This window comes from Grampus griseus (genome assembly GCF_964374135.1).
Source record: "Grampus griseus genome assembly, chromosome: 1".
Taxonomy (NCBI): Eukaryota; Metazoa; Chordata; class Mammalia; order Artiodactyla; family Delphinidae; genus Grampus; species Grampus griseus.
In genome coordinates, this window is record NC_139017.1 from 80,518,671 (window position 1) to 80,535,951 (window position 17,281).

Below are 17,281 nucleotides of genomic sequence, written 5' to 3' on the forward strand. Positions count from 1 at the left end.
AGATCCTGCATGCTGCGGAGCAACTAAGCCCATGCCACAACTAATGAGCCGGCGCTCTAGAGCCTGCGAGCCACCACTACTGAGCCCGTGTGCCACAACTACTGAAGCCCGCGAGCCTAGAGCCTGTGCTCCGCAACAAGAGAAGCCACTGCAATGAGAAGCCCGTGCATCGCAACGAAGAGTAGCCCCCGCTCGCCGCACCCAGAGAAAGCCCGGGCACAGCAACAAAGACCCAACGCAGCCAAAAATAAAAATAAAAAATAAATAAGTTTACAAAAATAAATAAATAAACATAAAAACTACTCAGATAGGATCTGTCTTGCATACCTTTCTGAAACTCTCCCTTGATACCCAGTTTACTTTTATAAAAGACCCCTTTCCTTCTTCCAAAGGCCAGAGGATGTTTCTACACAAACCATGCTGACTCCTCATTGTATCATTGACTCACAGCAAGGCAGAGTTGTTCCAAGTTTCTAAGTTGTAAGGCAATGAGCCTATGCATGAGCAAGAAAATGTGAAGAATTAAGTCAAAAGAATTTAGGGCTAGAAGTTAATAATATTTACCATAGAGTCAGTTGGATGCATTTGAATGTAGGCATAATTATTATTGTGCTATTTCATAACTAGGCACAAATAAATGACTTAATAACTTTAAAAAAAATAGGTATGCCTTGTATGCAAGAACTCTGCAGCTCCGATCCCCTCCTTAGGCAGAGAGAAGGGCTAGGTACTGCATTCTGTTTTTAACCCCTTTACAGCTCACTTTTAGGTGACAGTATTACATAGCTTTAGGCCAATCTGATCCTAAGAGCTTAATATTTACCATATGCCAATTCCTAATGTCTAGGAATAGGCAAACCTGAAGAAGATTCCAGAACACCAATGCTAGGGGATTTCCCTTGGGTTTTCTGGAAAGCAAAGATAGATGGCCCTGGACAATGATTCTGAAACTCACTAGAAGCTAAGAATACAGGTGTAACTACCTTTAAAATCAGATTACCAGAAAGGAAAAGGTACGTTTTGTTTTAACATCCAAAAGAAATGACTGTGAGAAAGAGAGTAAAAGGTCATATGAACCAATAAGGCAAAAAATTGAAAAGACTATACTTTCATTTCAACATGAGTAGTAAGATGAATTCATCAGATGGCTTTCTTAACACCGAGTCCATGAGTAATCCGTGTTTTGCTGGGAGCAGGGTGAAGGTCGGTTGTAGAACATGGAAACCTTAAGGCATTAGGCAGCCCTGGGCAGGTTCTGCTGAGTACTCAGATTCAGTCTAGGGCATGGAGAACGTAACAGAATGGCAGTCCCAGGACATGGGGAAAGGGATGAAAGCAAAAAGGACAAGGAAACTTTACCTACTTCTAGACATCACATCCTTCAATTAACTCGGCTCAGCCATGGTTCCCTCAGGTCCTTACCACCCTGGATTTGCTCTGTTTATAGCAGTGAGGTGGGAAAGGATTAAGCCAGTTGCTCTGAGTTGGCTCAGTGGTAATGACTGGGGGGACTTCATGCCATATATGGTCATCCATGAGGACAGGTTAGTAGGGACGATGGTGAGCAATGGGGACTGAATTTTTTTTCTCTGACTAGAAATTTCATGGTTATAAATAGAACTATACTATGGGGCTTTCTTAAAGTATCCAGACCCCTTCTAAGAGAACACAAGATAATAAAACACAAGGAGATCCTCATAATGGATTTAGGTTCTTATTTACTTAATTTGAAACAGCAGAGAAATTTGGACATATTTCCTTTACTTTATTTGGACAAATTTCCTTACCTAATTTGGACAAATTTCACTTTTTCTTTATATTTCCAAAAAAAATCCAAAATGCCTTCTAGGTCACAAGTTACTGTTCTCATTTCCCCTCATGGCCGTGGGAACAACAGAGCATTTGTGCCATGCTCACCATGCAGACAAGGACCAGGGAAAAAGCCTGCATTGTGAACTATTCACAGTAGTGGATTTCCTTCGAACGAAATGAACAACTCACTGTTAATGTGGGTCATTATCCCAGGCTTAGAAATATTTTTATTATGGTCAATTTCTGTGGTAATGCTGTTTTCTTGAGGGGATGTGTCTGGTTAACTTCACAGATGACAAACTACAGCACAGATAATTTAAGTGAACAACCAGAGTCACTACATGTCCCTGGATTCCTACTCTGCAGAGTACATGGACCACTTAGCATTTAAACACAAACATTGACACAAACCATGCTCCAACTCTCGCCCCTAAAAAAAGGTTGTAAATGACAGTATTTTTGTGAAAGCCAAAACTACAGACTGTCGGCATGTCCATCAATAGGATGATGGTTAACCAAATTCTAGCAAGTGTAGTCATTAAAGTTGGTATTTACCTAGAATTTTTTATAACACGGAAAATGCTTATCTTATAATGGTGGGGGAGGGCAGAAAGCAGGTCATAAAATTGCATATACAGCCTGATTTCAAAGTTATGAAGAAAACATGCAAGGGAAAAATTCTAGAAGACGAATACCACCAATTAACAGTCTCTGGTAAGATTGTGGGTGATCCTTCCTTGTATTTTACTGTATTTTCACACTTCTCTGTTAAGGAGAAAAACTTTATTATTATTCTTTTAAAAGGCCAAAGTCCTTCACATCATCACATTTAAACCATATTATTCCTCCTCATACTTTGAATCAGTAGAAGTTACAACTCAGTAGGACCCCTTGGGGAACACAGTCCGCATACCAAGAGGCAAGTGTCCTGAAAGCAGAGGACAGAAAGGTGGACACCAGGAAGGATCTCTTTGTTACATGCGTTTTACCGTGTGCTGCTAATTTTTAGGAAGTAAAGGCTCTCAGTATCAAGCCAATGTTTCCTTGGAGCTATTCGGGGCTACGGCATTGTGCTGGGTGCTGGATTTGATGGCAGCTCCTCTTAATTAAACTGTGAACTGGCCATGACAACTCCGTGGATTAAACAAAGCAAAAACCTGAGGCAGTCTATTTAACCTGTAAGCTACAGTGATTTCATCTGTTATGTGGAGATTTAAAGAACTGAGAAATAGATTTAATTCCCATTCCTCACCTAGAAATACATACAAAAGATTTTATGTCTCCCCTCTTTCTAAACACAGTTTTAAAGAAACATCAAATAACGAATGTAAAACAAATGGCAATAAAATCCTATAGGCAATAAAACAGATACACAGAGAAAAGGCAAAAACCACACATAGTCATCTGAATCTCAATAGTCACAGAAAAAGCGTTTGACAACACCCAACACTTCATCGTGATAAAAACACTCAACAGATTAGGAATGAAAGAAAACTTCCTCAACTCAATATTTGGTGTCTATGAAAAACCCACAGTGACCATGATACTTAAGGGTAAAAGATACTTCATGGGGAAAGTTCCCCCTAAGATCAGGAACAAGAAAAGGATGTCCACTTGTGTCACTACTATTCACCACTGTACTAGATTCTAGCCAGGGCAATTAGGCAAGAAAAATAATTAGAAGGCATTTAGTAAAACTGAACACAAGAAATAAAACCATCTCTATTTGTATCAATAGATCACATGATCCTATATTTAAAAAGCCTAAGTAGGCCGGGGGGAAGATGGCGGAAGAGTAAGACACGGAGATCACCTTCCTCCCCACAGATACATCAGAAATACATCTACACGTGGAACAACTCCTACAGAACACCCACTGAACGCTGGCAGAAGACCTCAGACCTCCCAAAAGGCAAGAAACTCCCCACGTACCTGGGTAGGGCAAAAGAAAAAAAAATAAACAGAGACAAAAGGATAGGGACGGAACCTGCACCAGTGGGTGGGAGCTGTGAAGGACGAAAGGTTTCCACACATTAGAAGCCCCTTTGTGGGCGGAGACTGTGGGTGGCGGAGGGGGGGGAGCTTCGGGGCCGCGGAGGAGAGCGCAGCAACAGGGGTGCGGAGGGCAAAGCGGAGAGATTCCAGCACAGAGGATTGGTGCCGACCAGCACTAACCAGCCCGAGAGGCTTGTCTGCTCACCCGTCGGGGCGGGCGGGGCTGGGAGTTGAGGCTCAGGCTTCGGTCGGAGCGCCGGGAGAGGACTGGGGTTGGCGGCGTGAACACAGCCTGCAGGGGGTTAGTGCACCACGGCTAGCTGGGAGGGAGCCCGGGGAAAAGTCTGGACCTGCCGAAGAGGCAAGAGACTTTTTCTTCCCTCTTTGTTTCCTGGTGTGCGAGGAGAGGGGATTAAGAGCGCCGCTTAAAGGAGCTCCAGAGACGGGCGCGAGCCGCGGCTAACAGCGCGGACCCCAGAGACGGGCATGAGACGCTAAGGTTGAACTGCCGCCACCAAGAAGCCTGTGTGCGAGCACAGGTCACCATCCACACCTTCCCTCCCGGGAGTCTGTGCAGCCCGCTACTGCCAGGGTCCCGTGATCCAGGGACAACTTCCCCGGGAGAACGCACGGTGCACCTCAGGCTGGCGCAACGTCACGCTGGCCTCTGCCACCGCAGGCTCGTCCCACATCGTGCCCCTCCCTCCCCCCCCGGCCTGAGTGAGCCGGAGCCCTCGAATCAGCGGCTCCTTTAACCCCGTCCTGTCTGAGCGAACAACAGACGCCCTCCGGTGACCTACACGCAGAGGCGGGGCCAAATCCAAAGCTGAGCCCCGGGAGCTGTAAGAACAAAGAAGAGAAAGGGAAATCTCTCCCAGCAGCCTCAGAAGCAGCGGATTAAAGCTCCACAATCAACTTGATGTACGCTGCATCTGTGGAATACATGAATAGACAACGAATCATCCCAAATTGACGAGGTGGACTTTGAGAGCAAGATTTATGATTTTTTCCCCTTTTCCTCTTTTTGTGAGTGTGTATATGTATGCTTCTGTGTGAGATTTTGTCTGTATAGCTTTGCTTTCACCATTTGTCCTAGGGGTCTATCCGTCCGATTTATTGTTGTTTTTTTTTTTACTATTTAAAAAATTTTTTCTTAATAATTATTTTTTATTTTATTTTATCTTACTTTCTTTTATTTTCTTTTATCCTCTTTCTTTCTACTTTTTCTCCCTTTTATTCTGAGCCGTGTGGATGAAAGGCTCTTGGTGCTGCAGCCAGGAGTCAGTGCTGTCTGTGCCTCTGAGGTGGGAGAGCGAACTTCAGGACACTGGTCCACAAGAGACCTCCCAGCTCCACGTAATATCAAAGGGTGAAAATCTCCCAGAGACCTCCATCTCAACCCCAGCACCCAGCTTCACTCAATGATCAGCAAGCTACAGTGCAGGACACCCTATGCCAAACAACTAGCAAGACAGGAACACAACCCCACCCATTAGCAGAGAGGCTGCCTAAAATCATAATAAGTCTACAGACACCCCAAAACACACCACCAGACGTGGACCTGCCCACCAGAAAGACAAGATCCAGCCTCATCCACCAGAACACAGGCACTAGTCCCCTCCACCAGGAAGCCTACACAACCCGCTGAACCAACTTTAGCCACTGGGGACAGACACCAAAAACAACGGGAACTACGAACCTGCAGCCTGCAAAAAGGAGACCCCAAACACAGTAAGATAAGCAAAATGAGAAGACAGAGAAACACACAGCAGATGAAGGAGCAAGATAAAAACCCACCAGACCTAACTAATGAATAGGAAGTAGGCAGGCTACCTGAAAAAGAATTCAGAATAATGATAGTAAAGATGATCCAAAATCTTGGAAATAGAATAGAGAAAATGCAAGAAACATTTAACAAGGACCTAGAAGAACTAAAGAGGAAACAAGCAACGATGAACAACACAATAAATGAAATTTAAAATACTCTAGAAGGGATCAATAGCAGAATAAATGAGGCAGAAGAACGGGTAAGTGACCTGGAAGATAAAATAGTGGAAATAACTACTGCAGAGCAGAATAAAGAAAAAAGAATGAAGAGAACTGAGGACAGTCTCAGAGACCTCTGGGACAACATTAAACGCACCAACATTCGAATTATAGGGGTTCCAGAAGAAGAAGAGAAAAAGAAAGAGACTGAGAAAATATTTGAAGAGATTATAGTTGAAAACTTCCCTAATATGGGAAAGGAAATAGTTAATCAAGTCCAGGAAGCACAGAGAGTCCCATACAGGATAAATCCAAGGAGAAACACGCCAAGACCCATATTAATCAACATGTCAAAAATTAAATACAAAGAAAACATATTAAAAGCAGCAAGGGAAAAAAAACAAATAACACACAAGGCAATCCCCATAAAGTTAACAGCTGATCTTTCAGCAGAAACTCTGCAAGCCAGAAGGGACTGGCAGAACATATTTAAAGTGATGAAGGAGAAAAACCTACAACCAAGATTACTCTACCCAGCAAGGATCTCATTCAGATTTGATAGAGAAATCAAAAGCTTTACAGACAAACAAAAGCTGAGAGAGTTCAGCACCACCAAACCAGCTTTACAACAAATACTCAAGGATCTTCTCTAGGCAAGAAACACAAGAGAAGGAAAAGACCTACAATAACAAACCCAAAACAATTAAGGAAATGGTCATAGGAATATACATATTGATAATTACCTTAAATGTAAATGGAATAAATGCTCCCACCAAAAGACACAGATAGGCTGAATGGATATAAAAACAAGACACATATATATGCTGTCTACAAGAGACCCACTTCAGACCTAGAGACACATACAAACTGAAAGTGAGGGGATGGAAAAAGATATTCCATGCAAATGGAAACCAAAAGAAAGCTGGAGTAGCAATTCTCATATCAGACAAAATAGACTTTAAAATGAAGAATATTAGAAGAGACAAAGAAGGACACTACATAATGATCAAGGGACTGATCCAAGAAGAAGATATAACAATTGTAAATATTTATGCACCCAACATAGGAGCACCTCAATACATAAGGCAAATGCTAACAGCCATAAAAGGGGAAATCGACAGTAACACAATCATAGAAGGGACTTTACCACCCCACTTTCACCAATGGACAGATCATCCAAAATGAAAATAAATAAGGAAACACAAGCTTTAAATGATACATTAAATAAGATGGACTTAACTGATGTTTATAGGCCATTCCATCCAAAAACAACAGAACACACATTCTTTTCAAGTGCTCATGGAACATTCTCCAGGATAGATCATATCTCAGGTCACAAATCAAGCCCTGGTAAATTTAAGAAAATTGATATTGTATCAAGTATCTTTTCCAACCACAATGCTATGAGACTAGATATCAATTACAGGAAAAGATCTGTAAAAAATACGAACGCATGGAGGCTAAACAATACACTACTTAATAACGAAGTGATCACTGAAGAAATCAAAGAGGAAATAAAAAAATACCTAGAAACAAATGACAATGGAGACACAACAACCCAAAACCTATGGGATGCAGCAAAAGCAGTGCTAAGAGGGAAGTTTATAGCAATACAATCCTACCTTAAGAAACAGGAAACAACTAGAATAAACTTGCACCTAAAGCAATTAGAGAAAGAAGAACAAAAAAACCCCAAAGTTAGCAGAAGGAAAGAAATCATAAAGATCAGATCAGAAATAAATGAAAAAGAAATGAAGGAAACGAAATCAAAGATCAATAAAACTAAAAGCTGGTTCTTTGAGAAGATAAACAAAATTGATAAACCATTAGCCAGACTCATCAAGAAAAAAAGGGAGAAGACTCAAATCAATAGAATTAGAAATGAAAAAGGAGAAGTAACAACTGACACTGCAGAAATACAAAAGATCATGAGAGATTACTACAAGCAACTCTATGCCAATACAATGGACAACCTGGAAGAAATGGACAAATTCTTAGAAATGCACAACCTGCCAAAACTGAATCAGGAAGAAATAGAAAATATGAACAGACCAATCACAAGCACTGAAATTGAAACTGTGATTAAAAATCTTCCAACAAACAAAAGCCCAGGACCAGATGGCTTCACAGGCGAATTCTATCAAACATTTAGAGAAGAGCTAACACCTATCCTTCTCAAACTCTTCCAAAATACAGCAGAAGGAGGAACACTCCCAAACTCATTCTACGAGACTACCATCACCCTGATACCAAAACCAGACAAGGATGTCACAAAGAAAGAAAACTACAGGCCAATATCACTGATGAACATAGATGCAAAAATCCTCAACAAAATACTAGCAAACAGAATCCAACAGCACATGAAGAGGATCATACATCATGATCAAGTGGGGTTTATTCCAGGAATGCAAGGATTCTTCAATATATGCAAATCAATCAATGTGATACACCATATTAACAAACTGAAGGAGAAAAACCATATGGTCATCTCAATAGATGCAGAGAAAGCTTTCAACAAAATTCAACACCCATTTATGATAAAAACCCTCCAGAAAGTAGGCATAGAGGGAACTTTCCTCAACATAATAAAGGCCATATATGACAAACCCACAGCCAACATTGTCCTCAATGGTGAAAAACTGAAAGCCTTTCCACTAAGATCAGGAACAAGACAAGGTTGCCTACTCTCACCACTCTTATTCAACATAGTTTTGGAAGTTTTAGCCACAGCAATCAGAGAAGAAAAGGCAATAAAAGGAATCCAAATTGGAAAAGAAGAAGTAAAGCTGTCACTGTTTGCAGATGACATGATACTATACATAGAGAATCCTAAAGATGCTACCAGACAACTACTAGAGCTAATCAATGATTTTGGTAAAGTAGCAGGATACAACATTAATGCACAAAAATCTCTGGCATTCCTATACACTAATGATGAAAAATCTGAAAGTGAAATCAAGAAAACACTCCCATTTACCACTGCAACAAAAAGAATAAAATATCTAGGAATACGGAGACAAAAGACCTGTATGCAGAAAAGACAAGGAGACAAAAGACCTGTATGCAGAAAATTATAAGACAATGATGAAAGAAATTAAAGATGATACAAATAGATGGAGAGATATACCATGTTCTTGGATTGGAAGAATCAACAATGTGAAAATGACTCTACTACCCAAAGCAATCTACAGATTCAATGCAATCCCTATCAAACTACCACTAGCATTTTTCACAGAACTAGAACAAAAAATTTCACAATTTGTATGGAAACACAAAAGATCCCGAATAGCCAAAGCAATCTTGAGAACAAAAAACAGAGCTGGAGGAATCAGGCTCCCTGACTTTAGACTATACTACAAAGCTACAGTAATCAAGACAGTATGGTACTGGCACAAAAACAGAAACACAGATCAATGGAACAGGATAGAAAGCCCAGAGATAAACCCACACACATGTGGCCACCTTATCTTTGATAAAGGAGGCAGGAATGTACAGTGGAGAAAGGACAGCCTCTTCAATAAGTGGTGCTGGGAAAACTGGACAGGTACATGTAAAAGTATGAGATTAGAACACTCCATAACACCATACACAAAAATAATCTCAAAATGGATTAAAGACCTAAATGTAAGGCCATGAACTATCAAACTCTTAGAGGAAAACATAGGCAGAACCCTCTTTGACATAAATCATAGCAAGATCCTTTTTGACCCAGCTCCTAGAGAAATGGAAATAAAAACAAAAATAAACAAATGGGACCTAATGAAACTTCAAAGCTTTTGCACAGCAAAGGAAACCATAAACAAGACCAAAAGACAACCCTCAGAATGGGAGAAAATATTTGCAAATAAAGCAACTGACAAAGGATTAATCTCCAAAATTTACAAGCAGCTCATGCAGCTCAATAACAAAAAAACAAACAACCCAATCCAAAAATAGGCAGAAGACCTAAATAGACATTTTTCCAAAGAAGATATACAGACTGCCAACAAACACATGAAAGAATGCTCAACATCATTAATCATTAGAGAAATGCAAATCAAAACTACAATGAGATATCATCTCACACCGGTCAGAATGGCCATCATCAAAAAATCTAGAAACAGGGGCTTCCCTGGTGGCGTAGTGGTTGAGAATCTGCCTGCCAATGCAGGAGACACGGGTTCGAGCCCTCGTCTGGGAAGATCCCATATGCCGCGGAGCAACTAGGCCTGTGAGCCACAATTACTGAGCCTGCGCTCTGCAACAAGAGAGGCCGCGATAGTGAGAGGCCTGCGCACCGCGATGAAGAGTGGCCCCCACTTGCTGCAACTAGAGAAAGCCCTCGCACAGAAATGAAGACCCAACACAGCCATAAATAAATAAATAAATAAATAAATAATTTAAAAATATCTAGAAACAATAAATGCTGGAGAGGGTGTGGAGAAAAGGGAACACTCTTGCACTGCTGGTGGGAATGTGAATTGGTACAGCCACTATGGAGAACAGTATGGAGGTTCCTTAAAAAACTACAAATAGAACTACCATATGACCCAGCAATCCCACTACTGGGCATATACCCTGAGAAAACCATAATTCAAAAAGAGTCATGTACCAAAATGTTCACTACAGCTCTATTTACAATAGCCAGGAGATGGAAACAAGTTAAGTGTCCATCATCGGATGAATGGATAAAGAAGATGTGGCACATATATACAATGGAATATTACTCAGCCATACAAAGAAATGAAATTGAGTTATTTGTAGTGAGGTGGATGGACCTAGAGTCTGTCATACAGAGTGAAGTAAGTCAGAAAGAGAAAGACAAATACTATATACTAATACATATATATGGAATCTAAGAAAAAAAGAAAATGTCATGAAGAACCTAGGGGTAAGATGGGAATAAAGACACAGACCTACTAGAGAATGGACTTGAGGATATGGGGAGGGGGAAGGGTAAGCTGTGACAAAGTGAGAGAGTGGCATGGACATATATACACTACCAAATGTAAAATAGATAGCTAGTGGGAAGCAGCCGCATAGCACAGGGAGATCAACTTGGTGCTTTGTGACCACCTAGAGGGGTGGGATAGGGAGGGTGCGAGGGAGGGAGATGCAAGAGGGAAGAGATATGGGAACATATGTATATGTATAACTGATTCACTTTGTTATAAAGCAGAAACTAACACACCGTTGTAAAAAAAAGAAAAAAGAATACAATTACTTTTAATTAAAAAAAAAATGACCACACAAACAGTGTCCTCTGGGCTGATGGGACTCGCTATGTTTAAAAACACTGATTAGGGGACTTCCCTGGTGGCACAGTGGTTAAGAATCCGCCTGCCAATGCAGGGCACCCGGGTTTGGGCCCTGGTCCGGAAGATCCCATATGCCACGGAGCAACTATGCCCGTGCGCCACAACTACTGAGCCTGCGGTGTAGAGCCCACGAGCCACAACTACTGAAGCCCACGAGCCTAGAGCCTGTGCTCCGCAACAAGGGAAGCCACCACAATGAGAAACCCTCACACCGCAACAAAGAGTAGCCCCTGCTCGCCGCAACTAGAGAAAGCCTGTGTGCAGAAACGAAGACCCAATGCAGCCAAAAATAAATAAATAAATTTATATTTAAAAAACCCACAAGTACTAGTACTTCTAAAGAAATGTTTCAACTCCACTATAGGAGGAAGACTCCATCTAAACCTGGAGCAGACACGTGATGACTTGAGAATTTCTGAAACACCTGTCTACCTTTGAAAGAAGCACAAAATTTTAAAGTCTCAAGATTGGAAAGAATGTAATGGTCAAATACTGTGACCAATCAGCTTGTGTTTTAAGTCCTTCTCTCTATATTCGCCAAATGTCACCACCAGCCTATGAATCACGCCTCTGATGATAAGAAACTTGCTTCTTCCTCAAGCTCTAAGTGCTACACAGTCATTCCTTATAAAGACCAACTTGAATCTAAGACTTCTTCTGTATTACAAGTGTTGTATTCATATTTGTATTCTTAGGACCTAGTAAAACATAGGAACACAAGTGCTCAGTGAAGTTGGTTTTATCAAATTGAAAAAATTTCCTTAGGTCATATAGTACATTGCAGTCTAGTTAATTGTGCACAAATTTTATTTTCCCAACTGGATTGTAAACTCTGTGAGGAATGACATCTTGTTTTATACATCTTTGTATCCTCCGCATCCCCTAGTATGGTATTACGCACATAGAATGTCCCAAATAACTATTTGTTGAATTTAAAATGTGAATGAATGAATGAATAACTGAATGAATAAATCTTATTACTAAGCCATTTTCAGGGACATAGTTTTATACTGCTCTTCAAAGCTAAGGACAAACACTTATATTCCATTTCTAAGACTTAAAAGAATGACTTCAGTTACAATTTTCTTATACCTAGAAGTTTCTACACAAAGCAGCCTATTAGATTATGGAAGAAGACTGGTACTTACTCCTTGTTAATTTTTTTTTTTTGCATTTTTAAAAATTGAAGTATAGTTGATTCACAATATTGTGAGTTTCAGGTGTACAACAAAGTGATTCAGTTATATATGTTTTCTTCAGATTATTTTCCATTATAGGTTATTACAAAATATTGAATATAGTTCCCTATGCTATATAATAAATCATTGTTGCTTATCTATTTTATGTATAGTATCAATAGTTTGTATCTATTAATTGTATACTCCTAATTTATCCCTCCCCCTCTCCCTTTCCTCTTTGGTAAACATAAGTTTGTTTTCTCTGTCTGTGAGTCTGTTTCTATTTTATATATAGATTCATTTGTATTATTTTTTAGATTCCACATATAAATGATACCATTAAAAAAAAGCCTAAGTAGTCAACGACAACAAAAAACTATTAGAACTAATAAACAAGTGCAGCAAGGTTGGAGGATACAAGACCAATTTATAAAAGTCGATTGTGTTTCTATACACTTGCAATGAACAAATTGAAAAGGAAATTAGGAAAGCAATTAATTTATGATAGCATCAAAAAGAATAAAATACCTAGGATAAATTTAATGAAAGAAGTTCAACATCTGTACATTGAAAACTACAAACACCACTGACAGCAATTTTAAAAGATCCAAATAAATGGAAAGACATCTCATGCTCATGGATTAGAAAACAATATTGTTAAATAGTAATACTCTCCAAACTGATCTACAGATTCAACACAATCCCTATCACGGTCCCAGCTGTCTTTTCTGCAGAAATTAATGAACTGATCCTAAAATTCATCTGGAAATGCAAGGGACCCAGAAGAGCCAAAACAATTTTGAAAAAGAACAAAGCTGGAAGGCTCACACTGATTTCAAAACTTGCTAGAAAGCTACAGCAATTTAACAATGTGGTTCTGGTATAGGAAAAGACATAAGGATCAACAGAATAGAACTGAGAGTCCAGAAATAAACCCTTATATTCATGGTTAAATGATTTTTGACAAGTGTACCAAGACAAGTCAATGGGGGAAAGAACAGACTTTTCAACAAATGGTGCCAGGACAACTAGGTATTCCCATGCAAAAGAATAAAGCTGAATCCTTTCTTCATACCACACACAAAAATTAACTCAAAATGGATCATAGCCCTAAATGTAAGAGCTAAAACTGTAAAACTCTTAAAGGAAACCATAGGTGTAAATCTTCACGACCTTGGGTTAGGCAATGTTTTCTTAGATATGACACCAAAAACACAAGCAACAAAAAGAAAAAATAGATAAACTGGACTTCATCAAAATTTAAAACTTGGGTGCTTCAAAGGACACAATTAAGAAAGTGAAAAGACTACAGAGTAGGAGAAGATATTTTCAAATCACACATGTTGTTAAGGGACTTTTGTATTCAAACTATGAAAAGCTCTACTAGTCAACAATAAAAAGACAAATCAATTTAAAAATGGGCGAATGGTTTGAATAGACATTTCTCCAGAGAGGATACACATATGACCAATAACTATATGAAAAGCTGCTAATCATCAACAGTCATTAAGGAAACGCAAATTAAAACCACAATGAAATACTACTTCACATCCACTAGGTTGGCTATAATAAAAATGATGGAAAATAATAACTAGTGAGAATGTGGAGAAATTGGAACCCTTACACACTGCTGTTGGGAATGTAAAATGGTGCAGCTGGTTTGGAAAACAATTTGGCAGTTCCTCAAAGAATTAAAGAGAGTTACCATATGATCCAGCATCACTCCTAGGTGAGAAATGAAAACTTATGTCCACACAAAAACTTGTACGCTAATGTTTATGTCAGCATATTATTATTCATAATCGCCAAAAGGTGGAAACAATCTAAAGGTCTATCAACTGATGAACAGCTAAACAAAGTGTGGTATATCCTCACACTGGAATATTATTCAGCCATAAAAAGGAATGAAGGATTGATACATGATATAATGTGATGGACCTTGAAAAGATTTTGCTAAGCAAAAAAGCCAGTCACAAAAGCCCACGTATATGCTTCAAATCATATGAAATGCCCAAAAAGGCAAATCTATAAAGATACAAAGGAGATTAGTGGTTGCCAGGGGCTAGGAATAGAGAGTAGAGGGAGTGACTACTAACGGGTACAGAATTTGCTCTCTGGAGTGATTAAAAAGTTCTAGAATTAGATACTACTGATGGTTGTACAATATATATCTGTGAATATACTAAAAACCACTGAATTGACCCTTTAAATGGGTGAAATTTATGGTATGTTAACCATATCTCAATAAAGCTATTATTAGAAAACAAACAAGCAGATAGATACACAACAAAAGAAGCGTGTGTTTCCTCTGCTCTTTCCAAATCTAAGGGTTTAAATCAATATTTACTCTTAATTAATCTACACATTTAGAGATTATTAGATGCCAGAAGATTATTTCATTATACACTATGAAAACTTATAATAATACAAAATATTAATAGAAAGCAAACTTTACTAAGGTATAGTTTACCTTTAATATAAATGGTAATAATTAAATTCAACAAATATCTTGCATTCATTGTATTGATCAGTTAATACCTGAATCTTTACAGGTGAGTATGAATTTACATATTCAGAAACTTCTAACTGGAACCCAAGGCACATTTAGTGAAAACATTCAGTATTAAACTCAAAAGTGATGATCTTTCACTTTGATATTCTAAATAAGATTGGGAATCAAAAACTTTTAAATCTCTACCTGCTGAAACACAGATACACACACAGATTTGTCAAAGGAGCTTAATGAATTTCACAGATCAACATTTCCATTTCAGAATATGTATGTATGCTATTAAAAAAAAGTGGAACTTTCCACCTTATAGCATAAAAACATTTTACTTACCAAAGATAAAATCATTCAGAATGGACACCAAAATGCTCGTTTTAATTAACCCTCCCATAGGTGAACACCACTAATAGTTATTCTTAAAAAAACAGGTTGACAGATATATTCACCCATACCACCACAGCTCTGGAGACTGGACTAATTGGAAATATTTTTCTAGTCCAAAAGCAAGGTAAAGCATAGCCCAAAAGGTTGGGATACTCATCCCCTGTATGGAAATACTGCTCTGATAAGTTGGGCCAAGAACAGTTCCCATCACCTTCAGTCCTAGGGACCTCAAAGAGTGAAAGCCACAGGCTGGATAAGACTTGGGTCTTAGCTTTGAATCTTCCACTCTTGGCAAGTCATTTAACCCCTCTGGAGGCTCAATTCCTTCTTATCTTTATACTCCATCCACCATGTTCCTTGAAGGATTTGATATAGGTGTGTGTCAGCTGATCTATTTTAAAAAATGAGGGTAGTATGTTCACACAAAAACTTGTACACAAACGTTCACAGCAGCAGTATTCATAATAGTCAAGAATTGGAAACACTCAAATGCCCATTAGCTGATGAATGGATAAATAAAATGTGGTATATCCACACAATGGAATATTATTCAGTCATAAAAATGATGTGCTAATGAGAATTTATTTTGCATTAAATGCTACAGTACAGAAAGAAGGGGATATGTGGTTTTTTGGTGTTTGATTTTCTTAAAAAACAGTAAGTAGTATTTGTAGTTGTGAGTTACATAGGTTTATGTGGAGAGAGCACAGTTTGCTATAGCGACCAAAAAAAAAAAAAAAAAAATTGTCTTGCCAACACGTCCCAAGCACTTTGGGATTCCTAAACTTATTTTCTGATATAGAAAATATGATATTTACTGGCATTTTTTTGCACTTCTCAAGACAAAAATGGCATTAAGTGAAAGTTACATGTAAATTTGATTCACAGGTACTTAAAAACTTAAAAGTTGCAACTGAAAGAAAAGGTCCCCAATATTCAAATAATTATATTTTCTTTTTCTGACTACATTATGGAGTTTATACCTCATTTATTTCATATATGTTTTCTTTAAAGCACTGTTCCTTTTGACATTAAAGTTTTCATTGTACTACATTTTTCATGTAACACAAAATCCAGGACTGCATTTTACAGTGCTTTTTCCCTCACACTGCTGCTTAAAAAAACAGCTAGCACTGTGAATTTATAACATGTCAAAGATGACACAGAAACTACATTTATTTTTGTTCTTTTTAAAACGCTGTGAGCAACATTTATCAAGATATTGTGTTAAAGTACTGGCATTCTCTAGGTACTAAACAAAAGGCTGCAACTCTCTAACATTGAAGTATATATATGTATACATATGCATATATATATAGCAACAAAAAATTAAAAATAAATTTAAAAAAAGAATGAAGTACTGATACATGTTGCAACATGGATAACTCTTGAAAACATCATGCTAAAGTGAAAAACGAGGGGATGCAGCAAAAGCAGTTCTAAGAGGGAAGTTTACAGCAATACAATCCTACCTCAAGAAACAAGAAACATCTCAAATAAACAATCTAACCTTACACCTGAAGCAATTAGAGAAAGAAGAACAAAAAAACCCCGGGCTTCCCTGGTGGCGCAGTGGTTGAGAGTCCGCCTGCCGATGCAGGTGACATGGGTTCGTGCCCCGGTCTGGGAAGATCCCACATACCACGGAGCGACTGGGCCCATGAGCCATGGCTGCTGAGCCTGCGCGTCCGGAGCCTGTGCTCCGCAACGGGAGAGGCCCGTGTACCACAAAAAAAAAAAAAAAAAAAAAAAAAAAAATCTTCCAACAAACAAAAGCCCAGGACCAGATGGCTTCACAGGTGAATTCTATCAAACATTTAGAGAAGAGCTAACATCTATCCTTCTCAAACTCTTCCAAAATACAGCAGAGGGAGGAACACTCCCAAACTCATTCTACGAGACTACCATCACCCTGATACCAAAACCAGGCAAAGACATCACAAAGAAAGAAAACTACAGGCCAATATCACTGATGAACATAGATGCAAAAATCCTCAACAAAATACTAGCAAACAGAATCTAACAGCACATTAAAAGGATCATACACCATGATCAAGTGAGGTTTATCCCAGGAATGCAAGGTTTCTTCAATATACGCAAATCAATCAATGTGATAAACC

At 38.8% G+C, this 17,281-nt stretch overlaps 1 protein-coding gene across 1 annotated transcript in view; it reads right to left on the reverse strand.

Annotated features, from left to right (window-relative positions):
• PTGFRN (prostaglandin F2 receptor inhibitor) overlaps positions 1-17,281 on the reverse strand; it is an 85,134-nt gene that overhangs the window by 10,513 nt on the left and 57,340 nt on the right. The window lies entirely within an intron of this gene.